Source organism: Candoia aspera, chromosome 2 (genome assembly GCF_035149785.1).
Source record: "Candoia aspera isolate rCanAsp1 chromosome 2, rCanAsp1.hap2, whole genome shotgun sequence".
NCBI lineage: Eukaryota > Metazoa > Chordata > Lepidosauria > Squamata > Boidae > Candoia > Candoia aspera.
The window spans coordinates 56,316,836-56,328,314 of record NC_086154.1 but is presented as its reverse complement, the minus strand read 5'-3'; positions in this window follow the sequence as shown (position 1 = coordinate 56,328,314).

Here is an 11,479-nt window from a genome sequence, read left to right as displayed (position 1 = left end):
ATTTCCAAGTTGTCTGGGTTCAGGAGCAATGTTAAATAATTTAGTTTTATTTACCTAAATAGGATCCAACCAGTGTAAATCCAAAATATGGTTGCTTAAATGAGCTACAGATTGGGCCAAAAGTTAGTGAGGATAATTAATCCCAGAAGGATTTGAATTGCCAGTGTCTGCGTGGTAGCATTTCAATGGCATGTGTCTCCTGCTGCTGAATCAAATCCTGACATATAAAATGAAATGAAGGGATCTCTTTTCTTCTTTCCTGCTAGAAAAAAGTATGTTCTTTTCTTGTTTACATCTGCACAGCCAACATTTCTTACCAGAATAATTTTCTGAAAATATTGTTAAATTTTGAGCAGAGATTTTTGTTTGCAGGAATAATGGTTAGGCAAAGAGGTTTTACAAAAACCATTAAGGGAGGCTAAAAGTTTACTTGACAATGGTAGAAACAACCAACTTGAGAACAGTTGGCTTTGTGTCAAGTTGCTTTGGCCATTTTGTACATACACTAGTCTTTTTCAATCATTTCTCTGAATGTTTAAGAATTTGGAACTTGAGAGAGACCAGGTTACCACACCTTATAGCCACTCTTTCCCTAAGTCATGCATTTGGTTAGGTTATGGGCACCTCCCCAGTCCTGAACCTGACTTCATTAGGTTTTAGGTCCCATAGTGAATTGTATTCACAGTCAGCACCATTTGAGATTCAGGCTTCTCAACATGTTGAGGATAGAGCTAGCAATGGGACAAGTGGGATAGGCAGCCAAAAGGAGTAAGACCAGCATGTTTGACCTTTTCTATTCAATTTTGGGACCGCACACATTGAGAGATGAATGTCTGAATAAGACTCCCATGAATGTTCAAACTGATGAAAGCCAGACCAAGAAGATTATCAGGAGACTCATTATACAGTATGTCCTGATTGATTGATTGATTGATTCATTCATTCTATATAGCCACCTTCTAAAGCATGATTCAGGGCAGCACACAATTAATACAACAAACATGAAAAAGTAAACAATCATAAAATGTAATAGAACATAAAACAAATTTTGCCAAAGGCAATTCAAAAATCAGAATCATCATACCGGACAGGATCACAAATCCTCCTGACCCAATGCTTGGAATTAAATGAGATCTTCAAGCCTTATGAAAGGCAGGCAGGGCCAGGGCCAGAACCATCCAGATCTCAGGGAGAATATTATTCCATAGGCAGGTACAGCAACAGAGTAGGCACAATCCTCTGGGTCCCATAAGATGACATCACTTGAGCAATCAGGTGTTGAGATGTGAAACTGAGTATCCTCAGGATACCAATAATACCTCACTCCCAACTTCAAATCTGCACTGGCGTATGAGTGGTAGATGATTTGCTACCTTGAGCGTTTAAATTCAACAGAAAAACAGCATGTAAACCAACTGCCCAATTCTTTTTGAAGGGACTTTGAAAGTTTCAGTTTAGTCCACAATATAACAGTCCAGTTATTGTTCGTGTTTGTCACCACAAGTACATCACACCTGTTCTCTAGGCCCTGCACTGGCCTCCTATTAGCTTCTGAGTGCAGTTCAAAGTGCTAGTCATCACCTACATGGCTTGGCATCAAGATACTTGTAGAATTGCCTCCTCAAACCTGAATCAATTGTCCAACCTAAGTACCCTAAGAGAAACTGCTGGTGACTCCCCATTTCCATGAAATACATAGGGCAGAGCCTCATAGGAGTAAGAGCTCCACACTACTGAATATCTTCCCCTTAGAAATTAGGCTAGCCCTCAAAGTTTCAGATTTCCAGAAACTTCCAGAAGGCCTATGCTGAGTGACAGGATTCCCCTGATTATTTGATTTTATTTTTGGTTACGATTTTGTAGGTTTATCTTAGCCTTACCATCAGTATTTTAATTTCTGAATGCCTTGTTATTGTTTTTAATTACTATAACCACCAACAGTATGGTTGATTGCAGCACATATAAATTATTATAAAACCAAACCAAAAAGAAATACGTTGAGCAGATATAAATTATTAAAAAGCAAAACAAATAAAAAACCACAATACTGTATTTAACTTTAGTGCAACTTTTCAGTTACACTTCTGTTAGCACAGAAGGCAATGCTCTTCCAATTAATTATCATAAAATGCCATAGTTATCTAAATCCAGTGTGAAAAATCCAGATGTATTCACCAAAGCATAAATCCTGAACTCCTACTGCTGCATATTTTTTTCTCCCTCACATTTCATGTCATCTGCGCAGATCTTTAGATCTGAAGATACTTTGGGCTAAAGATCACACCTCAACATGAGTATATCATATGGAATTCCATTAGACTGCATTACTCCAGATGAAGGCATTTGAGAGTGTGATAGGTACGAATCAGGAGCAACTCTCTTTGTTGTTGTAAGCCACCCAGAGTCACTCGCTGAGATGGGTGGCTATAGAAATCAATCAATCAATCAATCAATCAAATAAACTCTACTGTCAGGCAGGACAGTACAACCAGGTTCAATAGCAGATGCTACAGAATAGTGGGCAGTTCCCAAATGGAACTTCCTTATTACTTTTTTAACTACTTCCCTTGGTCAAGAGGTAGCTGTACATGCCACCCAACCTGTCCTGACTGGTGTACTCATCTGTGGTGAAGGGTGTTGAAGTAAGGGTCAGCGTTAGTCCAGTCAGCTTCTGTGTCTTTTCTGAGAAAGTGATACTGTCCGCACCTGGAAATAATAACTTGCCTTTCATCTCTGATATTGATAGCTGCATTTATTTTCCATGACAGAGAATTTCTGCATAGAATGAAGATGTTGTCACATTTAATTGCCTATCCATTTTCCATCACAAAACTGTGTTACAGCAATGTTATTTTCCAGACAAAGAAAAGCTAATTGGTGATAAAAAGAATATTATAGATATTAGCCCTTGATCCAACAGGTCATAATCATGAACACAAACAGGGTTTTCCTATTATTGACATGTGAAAAATACTTTTCTCATTCTTGGCTTCCCACTGTAACAGTAAGACCAGAACAGAGACAGAGTTTAGTGTTCATTACATAACTACTTCGTAATTTTTTTGAATACAATCCTGCCTTTATTATTTTTATAAATAACTCAAGGTGGCGAACATACCTAATACTCCTTCCTCCTCTTATTTTCCCCACAACAGCAACCCTGTGAGGTGGGTTGGGCTAAGAGAGCGTGACTGGCCCAAGGTCACCCAGCCAGCTTTCCTGCCTCAGGCGGGACTAGAACTCTCAGACTCCTGGTTTCTACCCCGTTGCCTTAACCACAAGACCAATTTGTGCAAATACTGCTTCCCCCTGCCTTGAATATTTGTTTACTCCTACATATTTTCCCCCATAAAACAATTTCTGGAAAAAATTCACTCTCCATCCTAGAGTTTGCAGTTCTTACAATATGCAAGGATTCTGGAAGTGCTTAAGGTGGAGGCTTGAGACAAACCTATACCAAATTCAAGAAAGGTCCTAACTGGACTGAAAAGGTACAGTGCTTTACAAGAACTGAATGCTCTATGTTCGTGGACTGGGTTGTTTTCAACCTCAATTTTGCCTTCCTTTCTACATGTTGAATTCCTACAATTAACTAACCTGATAGCTGAACCACAGTTTCTGAATTACTCCAGTTTCCTTGATTTGTACAATCCATAAAATTATACTGACTAGGTTCATACATCCCACTGAACTACACACTAGCCAGCCAGATTTTACTTTAATGGGTTTGTGAGCCTGGGATAGTTCATAGCTTTACACCTCCTTCATAGCAAGCCAGACAAAGATACTCAGTTGCCAAGTCCAAGAAAAATAATTTTATTAAATAACTACATATGAAAATGAATTTATTAAAGAAATAAAGAGGGGATCCACCTCCTTATGAGCTAACTTTGACTGTAACCACACCTTACATTCAAGATTTCAACCCTAACTGAACAGCCCTAAGGAGCCTCCTATCCCAACCCTCTTTTTATGATCAACTCTGATAATATGCCTTTTAGAGAAAATGAAAAAAATGCAAATATTTTATGACATGTCAAAGACTCACACATTTATTATTACATAATCTTGTCTGCATCATAGTCCACTTAATCAGGTGCACAGGGGCACTGAATTATTAAAAGCTTATGCTATAATATGTAAATCTGTGAAACTTGACCCTGACTGTTGATTTTGCTGCAAATAACACGGCTATCCTTCAGGAAACTGAGAAAATAATTGTGTCTGCTATTACAGAGATAAATAGCAATTACAGCAGCATGATTTTCTTTCTTTCATTCCAGATTTCCAAATTCTTAAGTTTTTTTTCAGTGAGAGAATAAGGTGGAGTTAGTCTTGTTCGAGGAACATCTGATGTTTTGTATTTTACACTTATGCACTTTGATATTTTGCCCCATACTGTTGTTAACCTTTCCTTCAGGACAAGTTGAATAAATGTTGAGGACCTCTGTCATGATGCAGCTGAAAGACCAGTTGTTTTCTGCTTTGTCAATCAGGAGACACAAGATTAGCTGAGAGCTGATAAGTGATTAATTGTAATTGATTAATTCCTGAAATCAGGAACCTATGAAATCTACATGTTTACATGCAGGGCTCTGTCATTTAATCAAATATCTGCTGCTAGCCAGCCTCACCTTCTCTCCACCCACCTTGTGCTTAAACAAATGGCCCTTACCTATCTTCAGAGGTAGAAGAAACAAACTATTGTTGTGACATTCCCCTGTGTTTCTAGGCTCATTGTGGTGGCATTTATCAGCCTTCCCCCCACCCAACTCCCGGCAACTGCTGGTGGTAGCATGCCAGGAGCACTGCGTCTGGGGTACTACGCATGCCAAGCCATGCTACGATGCGAGGTGGAAGCTGAGCAAACTGGACTCTCCATCAGGGAAAGCAGAGATGACCCCTCCCAGCATTAAAAAGGGCAAGCAAGACATTTGGGAAATGGCTGTCCTGTCACTATTAATGCTATCCCCTGAACCATCAAAATGGGAAGAGGTGTCAGCTGCAGCGTTGCTTGACTGGCGGAGGTGGGCTAATCCCAGTCCTTTGGCAGAGTGGACCCCATGTCTGAAAGCACCCTTGCTTAATAATAAAAGCAAAGATGGAAACCACTGACAAACTCTCCAAGAATACCAGAGTGAGTTGATTACACGTGTCAATAGCCAGATCACTGAATCTACACTCAAGAGGCCCTGTACTTGTGAAACTGCCACAAAGAACTTTGTGAATTGAGTTTGCAGAAGGAAATGGCTGATGTCTATACTTTAAAACTGCTGTATCCTATCTGCTGTCTAGGAACATTAATGAGCCTGAAGGCTTGTCCTTTGGCGTGTACTAGGCTCTCATAACCATATGACTTTATTTTTTTTCCTTTAGTCTAAATTTAAACAATAAATACACAAATGAGAAGGTGTTATGCTACAGAGCAAAATCCCAACCTCCAGATCATCTCTATTTATAGGAATAGCTCTCAATATTACACAGCTCCCAAAGGCATTCTTATAACATTTTTTAAAAAAAAGCTTCTGCAGTCCAGTTATTTATTTTTAAATTATCCCACCTGTGCAGAAAAAAGAACCAAGGTAAGCAGGTGTATTAGACAGCATCATGGGTTTGTTGAGGAGGAACCTTACCAGACTGGCTTCTTGTTAATAGATGCTTTGTGACAGGCCATGCCCAAGTGTGTTCTTGAAACTGCAAATGTATCCTCCCATCCCAAAAGATTGCCTACCCTGCTATATAATAATTGCAACCAGTTTATGCAATATGCAGTCACAACAACTTCTTGTTAATTTAACATAATTTAACACCAGAGTATTAATATTATTGTCCAAATTCCAGTCTGGAACCTGTTGCAAATGTATAGTATGAGAAAAATCCAGGGTGGAATCTAGATGAAGTAAATTTTGTTACCATCCCTAATTATGCCCTGGTTTATGTGCTTTCATAAATCTGGGCTTTTATAATCTAACAGGATTTCTTCACTGAGCTAAAATGAAGCCCACACTCAAATGTTTGCATTAAATGAAACCAAACATCTTTGAAGAAAAACTCGATTTATATAATAAGCTTCCTGCTACTCTCTTTTTATTATGCTCTCTTTCCATGAAGTGTTCTTTATCCGAGCCTGCTGCTTTACCTTTAGAAATGGACACTGGATAAAACAATCCATAACTGTGGTAAAGTAAACAAGCAGGTGGAACCCAATTCCTAAGACAATTATTTCCAAGGGATTCATTATGTCGAGATCATTTCTGTCATCCCACTGTAGGAGAGCAGCCAACCCAGCCCAATCAAGGCATGAGTACTAAGTTAAGGTCATGTGTCCTAGGGACCAAATATTCTGAGGGATTCTAGGAAGATCTCCTTCACGACAGCAAACACTGAGAAATCCCCCCCCCCATCCCTGCAGCTGTTGACACCATTAGTGAAGCATGAATGGTCCTCTGGGGTGAAGGGATTCCATGTTACCAAACCAGTCGTTTCGAGGTACTGAGCTGGACTAATGAGTAGAAATTTATTTTGACCAATTCACTAATGCAACCATCTCCTACAATTTTCTGCTTCCTGTTTCTCTTTTTATGCAAGCACTGGAGTGTTTTTCTGGCTGGGTCCAGAATTGTCTTGGGGCTACTTTGTCTGTTCCATTGACTCCTGCGCTGGCTAAAGATATCAGCCTCTGTTCCTTCCTTCATCTACAACATGGGAATCCTACTTAGAACCCTAAGTAAAGAATGCTAGATCCTAAAATGGTTGTGTAAATAACTGCATAGGAGTACAAATAATCCAAACACTGCCTTTGACAGATTAGCTATTAAAGCAGGCATATAATTAACCACTGAACTAGATTATCTGTTTGGGTGTTTACTCTTTAAAATAGGTCTATCATTTGAAATTTTATTGTACCTGACAGTGCTATTAATCAGGCCTTGATATTGGTGCAATGCATCAAACAGTATCTTTTTCTCTGGCACATCAGTTACTCAATTCAATACATCAACTATTGAATTTTATTCAATGGTGTTAAACCATAGATATATCTTAATAAAGCAGATTATGATCAAGGTCTGTTTCATTCAGTATGTACCATTCTAAATCAAAAATTCCCAACTGCTAATTGAAAATGTATCTCCTACTAGAGCATATCAGCATAAATCAAAGGCATGTTTTGGTAATATTCATACAACACTTAAAAGATGAATCCTTGTGCAAATGTAAATGTTTTTCTATCACATTCATTTGGCTAAGGAGGAAAATGGTAATAGCCTTGAGGTTAAATACACACCAGAGGACTCTTTAGCTCTCAAAGCCATTATTCATATCTCCCACAAAAATGCCGAGCATATTGCAGTAGTTACTGAATCATCACAAAGGTTGGTAATTCATGCATATAAATTTCACTTCGTGGATTTAAAATATATAGCCAAATTTTAAATTGTACCAGCAATTCCAAGCACAGATTAAAAACAACAACTCTGCATCATCCTTCATTTTTTTGTACATGGAAGAGTCTCAGAGATGTAAGGACAAGTGTATCTAAAAGGAATACATTTGAATAAATTGAAGAGTCACAGAGAATCATCTTTTCTCTAATACCCTTATTTCATGTATATACATTTAAATACTACATAAAATATCAAGTGGAGATAGTAACTCCAATCTAAAGGAGATAGTCCCTTACAGAAAAAGAGCCAGTTATTAAGGAAACACTGGTTGCAAAAAAAGTCCCAGTTTTAAAGGAATTGTCATCTGAAAGAGGCTGATGCTGCATTTTAAGCCACCATAAGCTATCATGAAACTTTCAGAATGCCTACCTTCTTCCCCTTGGATTATCTGTTTCTCTGCAAGACAAGTTAAACCTACGCTGCATCAAAATAGATTAACACTGAGAGAGACACTGGTTTTTATGCATTTATTTAAAATATTCATACCCTCCTTATAAAAATTCAAGGTATTTCACAAACAAGAGCTATAAAATGTATTGAAATAAAAACTCATAAAAATCAGAGATGTAGGCCAACAGCAACAACGATGTGCTATTATGGATTTGGAGGCTGATCAGGTTGATCCCACAGGATCTAATTCTCCCTGTAAATCTTACTCTAAAATCTCACCTCTATGTTTTCTGTAGATTGAACTGAGATATAACCAGACTTTAAGTTTCAGAACTGGAGAATCAGCTGCCTCTTTGTCCCAGAATGGTACATGCAATTGATATCTGCAACACCTAACACATTCAGGCACACTCTTTATCCCAGTGTTTCTCAACCTTGGCAGCTTGCAGATGTGTGGACTTCAACTCCCAGAAGTCTGGGAGTTGAAGTCCATACAACTCCAAGCTGCCAAGGTTGAGAAACACTGCTTTATCCTGAGATCAATCTATCAATTACATGTTGTGGCTTTAGATCTGTCCAGGTGGTGAACTGGGCCCCTGCTGATCAACTGACCACATCCCTGGACACTATTCATCATGCCAGGTTCCCACTTGCACCTGCTGGACTGGGAATACTCTGTAGAAATGGAACTTCCCTGCTTCTTCCCTTGCCTTCTCCTTTTGGACAACCTAGCCAAAGATTTCTGAAGAACCCAAGCCTTGCAAGCTCTTTTATGCCAATTTGATTGGTTCTAACAAAGGTATGAGGGCAGTTGTGGGTTAGAGATGGTGCTTTTAATCGTGGACCAATGATTTTTCATTTCTGAGCAATCAGTGTAGGTAGGTGACCTAAGGAAATGCTTTCTAAAAGTTAGGAAAGGTACAGTAGGTGGCTACAACAAAGTTTCAATGGCCTGAGAAGGAAGTCAGAGCCACCGATTTTCTGCTAATGTGTTTGCAATAAGGGTGTGGGGGTGGGGTCTATTTGTAGCTTCTGTATGGATCCAGATGTCCCTTTTTTTTAAATGCAAAAAATTCAGTCAGGAGGTAAAGAACAGAATAGCAAGACAATATTTTAGGAGGAAAATGTGCAATTAAGACAGGATCAGACGAATTGTCCCTAAGGAAGTTAAATGAGCGGTGGAGGGTGCGCCTTCTTTTCCTTTCCAAAACACTTTGCCTGAGGTGTTCCTTACAAAGCAGAGAGAAATCCCAGTGAATACAACAGCACTTATTTTTAAGCCAACATGTAAAAGCTGGTTACAAAGCTGTAGGTCTCTTGTCAGCATTTGGGTTTGTTTTTTTTCACTGAATTTTTTTAATGCGAAAAAGCAGTACTCTGAAAGGGCAGAAGAACCACCTTTAAAAGAAAAAGAAGAGGACACTCAGGAGGTGAAATTAAACAGTACCTTGCCAATTTCAATTGCTGTAGCCTCTTCTTTCTTGGAAGAAACAAGCCGCTTCCACCCAGCACTGTTTTCATTCCCCAAAACCTCCAAACTGTTTTGGACTTGACTGTGTGATTGCGTTCATTACTGCAGATCTCAGAACTCAGGGAACAGGCAGGGTGAAGCCAATTCAGTGGCCTGCTAGAATCACTGAAATGGAGCAGAGCTTACAACACAGCTGAGAAGCTGGCACAGAAAAAGAATTATCTTAAATAGCTTCAATGAGCATGCCAGAGAAATACAGGTTATGGATCTTACACACTCAGCCCTCCCAAGCATAAAGAATCACATGCTTAGGCACATTAGGTTGAGATAAGTAAAAGAATTTCTTACTGACTTTATTGTTGCTTCTGCTACATCCATCTTATTGGAAAAGATGAAGTTCCTTTGTTCTTCTTTTCTTTCTAATTACATAGTTTGCCCTAAACTCTCAGCCCTACAGCTGCATGGAAGAAAGTAGAATTCCAGGCCCACCACATGGTGCCCAGAATGGAGGAGAGCAGCACACATCCATGTGCTTGCTTCTGGTGGAGAAGAAGGAAGAGGAGGGAAAGGAAGTGGGAGTGGCAACAAACAGCTTACTCAGAGTTGCACTGTGGGACAACTCAATTTACATGTTAATTCATATGCAAATGAGGCATGCTGGATATGCCAGAACTTCCAACACTGGGAACAGGAGCCAATGACTGCTCTACTTCCAGCTGATTAATAGGAAAGTGTAAAAAAACATTTTTGCTTCAGTTGCCCAGCAGATCCTGAAGCAGCAAAATAATTCACCCTGGCTACTTCATGCAAAAGGGAAATAAAATCGGTTGCTAATACTTGTCATAGAACGTATTGTGAATAGTTGCCCATCCTTCTGCAATAATCTGAGTAGCAGCTGCTGCAAATAAAAGGGTAGCTGTTGCATTTGAAAGATTGTTGCCAACTGTGCGATAGTGAAAGGATAGCATTTCAGCCAGTTTGCAATTAGGCATTTCTTTCCCAGTTGCTGTAATCAAGGGTTGCATTTTTCTGCAGTGTCTGGAGTACAGGAGAGAGGCAGATATATTTAAGCAGGCCCCATGAATAGGACGCTGAAGATTGTTTACTCTCAAACCCCAAACTAGGCAGTCTGGGAGCAGCAAAAAAAAATCCTGCACACTACACAAAAAAGGATTTTTTAAAAAAGCACCCTACTGCCATTCCTCACACACAAAGCAGTTGCTCCAGAGAAACCCAAACAACAGCCTGCTATTTTGCAGTCAGCTAGTCCCCTGCCAAAAAGAAACAGACAACAATTCAATGTAAATCCTTTTGCATGAATTACAGCGTAAGCGAGAACAGTACAAGGATCTGCAAACCATCAACCCAAACAACTTGTATCAATCCAGGCTGCATTTTAAAGTGGAATCAGCTGCATGGTGTGCATTGGGCTGGAGGTCTATACAGAAAAATAAATCAGTCAAATCTAAGAGGTTGCCATGATGAGGGACTTCTGTGGCCATTAAGGCACAACTAAGGAGCTGTGAGCAGAAGCCCTGGAACCCAGAAGCAGGTGAGGAAGTGGGCCTGCCAGTGGGAAAACAGACAGCCTGCAAGCTTCTCAGGACTTAATTGTGGCAAAGATCACTTTTCTTTCTGGCAAGTTTGCCTATACCAGATGCCACAGCTGAGTCAAATAAATCAGCTTAGTGGCCAAGCACAAACAACTTGAGAACACACAGGTCTGGAGCTGACTCCACCAAAGACTTGTGTGCAAGTGTCCAGAGTTTGGAAACAGTGAATCAAAGATGGACTTTCATATGTGGTTGAGGAGTCTTTTTTTTTTAAATAAAAACACCTGGCACTCTTGAAAACAGTTTTCCCAGGGCAGCTTCCAACATTTTAAAATTACAACTTTATTCTTTTTTAAAATGCAGTTGAAATGTTTTGATTTTTGTTATTATTGTAATACATAACATAAACAGGTGAAGCACAGGTATCAAATATAGACTAGCTATGCCAAAATGACAAAGTGACAACTGGGGAAGGCAATGGCAAACCACCCTGCTATAGTCTGCCAAGAAAATGTCGTAAAAGCGGGGTCCCCCCAAAGGGTCAGACATGACTCGGTGCTTGCACAGGGGACCTTCCACCTTTCATGCATGCCAGAATATTGAAGACATTAGCATAGTAA